This window comes from Hipposideros armiger, unplaced genomic scaffold (assembly GCF_001890085.2).
Source record: "Hipposideros armiger isolate ML-2016 unplaced genomic scaffold, ASM189008v1 scaffold_125, whole genome shotgun sequence".
Lineage (NCBI taxonomy): Eukaryota > Metazoa > Chordata > Mammalia > Chiroptera > Hipposideridae > Hipposideros > Hipposideros armiger.
This window is the reverse complement of record NW_017731475.1, coordinates 1,490,319-1,493,681: the sequence shown is the minus strand read 5'-3', so window position 1 is coordinate 1,493,681 and position 3,363 is coordinate 1,490,319.

Genomic DNA, 3,363 nt, shown 5'->3' with positions numbered 1-3,363 from the left:
GTGCCAACTTGGGCCAGTGAAGCAACATCCTCCACAACTAGACTGAAGAACAAAAGGACAGCAACTTGTCTGTTCTCCTTCCCCCAATTCCCCAGTGCTGTTCCCATCCCCCGATTCCCCAATAAAAATCTTTTTAAAAAATGTCCTTGATGAAGTAGTAAAGATTATTAATTTTATTACAGCTTTTACTTGACTGCATGTCTTTTTCATATTCTGTGAGAAAATGAGTGTGATTACATGTGAAGCACCTCAGACGCGCACTGAACGGCCATGCTGTCTTCAGGGAAAGTATTGTGTGATTGTTCAAATTATGAGCTGAAGTTGCTGCTGTTATTCATGGAATACTGTACTCATTTCCTGTTGCTGTTACAACAAAATGCCACAAACTTGGTGGCTTAAAACAATACAAATTTAATACCTTATATTTCTGGAGGTCAGTAGTCTGACACAAATCTAACTTAGTGAAAATCATGGTATCAGCAGTAAGTTCCTTCTGGAAGCTCTAAGGAAAAATCTACATGCCTTCTCTTTTGCCTTTTCCAGTTTTTAGAATCCACCTGCTTTCTTTGGCTAGTGGTTCTTCCTCTATGTTCAAAGCCAGCAGAATAGTATCTTCAAATCTCCTGCTTCCTCTTTTATAAAAACCCTGATACGTTGGGCCCACCCTGATAATCCTGGATCGTCTCCCTGTCTTAAAATCCTTAACTGAATCATATCTTCAGTGTCTCTTTTTGCCATGTCAAGTAACATAGTCACAAATTCCAAGGACTAATGCACAGACATCTTTGGGGGCAATTATTCTACTTCCCGCAAACATCATTTTTACTTGAAAGAGTGAATAATAGACAAATTATGATTATTCAGACTTGGGTATTTGGCAGACATTTGCTCAAAATCAACAAAGTAAGCGCATCACTTCTTGGAAAACAGCTCATAGTATTTGTTATCAAAGATAAAATTCAAGTTTTCAAGTGAAAATTAAAATTTTGTTAAACTTGTGTCCACCACAATGTACTTCACAGCTTCCTATACTTAAGGACTTTTCTAATAAGATTGATAGTGTGATTACTTTTGTTTTGACATTGAATAATGAAACATGTTCACATTTAAAAGATCTGATTAACTAAATGAACCAGTATTTTTCAAGTGACCACTGCATGCTATTATAAAATCATACATGGGTAAATGATTATTGCACATTATTCAGTGTTCAAAAGGATCATTACATTTTAATGCAGTGTGCAAAGTTTGTAAATATAGCTTCAAATTCCACATTGCAACCAACCATTAAGAAATTACCACTTTTAAATTTTGGTATTAAAGATTACTCACAATTACCTGAAGAGGCCATCAAAATATACCTCCCTTTCCAACTGTGTATCTGTGTCATGCCAGATTTTCTTGATATATTGCAATAAAAAAAGAGATCACAAGAGATTAAATGCAGAATAAGATATTAGAATTCAGCTATCATCTTTTCAGCCAGGCATAAAAGATATTTCCAAAAATTAAAAACAGTGTCACTCTTCTCATTAATATATGCTTGTTTGGGAAAATACTGTTATTTTTCATTACAAATAATTGATTACATTGATACATAATGAGATTATTATTGTTATTGTAAACAAATTAGTAAATATTTTTCTATTACTCAGTTTTATTTTCTAGTATGGTAAATATTAATAGCTATAATTCATATAAACAAAAGAAATTCAGAATCCTTGATAATTTTAAGAGTATAAAATAGTCCTGACACCAGGAATCACTAATCTACCTTCAGCCTACCAGTTTTCTCTACTTTTATAGAGAAAACAGAAAAAATAGTCATTAGTAAACAAAAGAAACCCAATTACCTGGTTCTACCTCATCTCAAATTCCCATAAGCCAAAACTTCCAGGGTTAATAGCAATAAAGCATTCTCTAGTGAGTTACATATCATTCTAAGCATAAAATAACATATAGCATGTGCCAGCATGCCAGATGCTACATGCATCTCTACTGAGGCCAAATTCCATTCTCTGGCAATAGGATTATACTGTATCTGCCAACGAGTCAACATTGCATACTTCCAGTTATGTGTCATCTCCTAAGGTATGGGATGTTAATCATCAGTATTTGATGAGGAGCCTTCTGAAATGTATGTAATTAACCCTGAACATACTCATATATATGAGAACTTTGCAAACTAATTCTTGGGAACATATTAAATTTAAGTAGCCACATCAGAGATGTTGCCCATTTCGTCACAAAAACACTTGTTTTCTGTTTTATTGAAATGGCAATTAACAGGATGTAATATAAATCTAAGACCTAAAAGCTGACCTTTACCTGGCTTTAGCAAGTAACTTTCTATAGACAAAATAATCAAATAAACCAACTAACAAACCAGAATAGCAACTCTTTTTTTTTTCTTTTTCTGTATTCAAGAGTGCAGGAACATTGCCCCATAAACAGAGGGTAGCATTTTGACTGGTACCAGCAGCATATTGTTTTGCATACTCTGCTCCTCTATACAAGTGATGAGCCAATGTCACATTTACGTAAACCTGAGGCCCAACGTAGGAGGGAAATAAAATGATATGTGGAATCTCTGCTCCCATCATTGACCAGCTGCACAGGCCAGGCCTGACCACCATCACAAAGAGATGTGCCTACCAGTTTTGCCCAGCCACTGGTGCCATTGTCAGCAATGGGCAGAGACAGGCCTGCCACCAGGGAAGGCAGAAGTGTGAAGAAGAAAGAGTACATCTTAGGGCTATACCCCCTCTCCTTCCAACCCCTTCATTGCTTTCACTGTTAGAGGCCAAGCAGTATGTTATCAACAGATGGCTGAGCACCTGATAGCCACCTCTAATCCAGTGTATTAGTTTGCTAGGGTGGTCACAACAAAGTATTACAAACTGAGTGACTTAGCAGAAATTTAGTCTCTCACAGTTCTAGAGACTAGAAGTCTGAGACCAAGGTGTTGGTTGGGTTGGTTCCTTCTGAGGACTGTGAGAGAGACTGTTCCCTGCCTCTCCTCTAGCCTCTGGTGGTTTGCTAACAATCTTTGGCATGTTTTGGCTGATAGATGCACCATTCCAATCTCTGCTTTGATGTTCACATGGTGTCTTCCATGTGTGTGCACGCTGTGTACAAATTTTCCCTTTTTATAGGACACCAGTGTGTTAGATTAGGGCTCACCCTAACTACCTCAGCTTAATTTGATCATCTGCAAAGACCCTATTTCTAAATAAGGTCACATATTCAGGCACTGGGGTTTAAAACGTCAACATCTTTTGTGGAAACACAATTCAACCAAAAGCGTGCAATGTGGGCCAGCCAAGTGGCGTGTTGGTTAAGAACTGGCTTGGGACGCCAGAG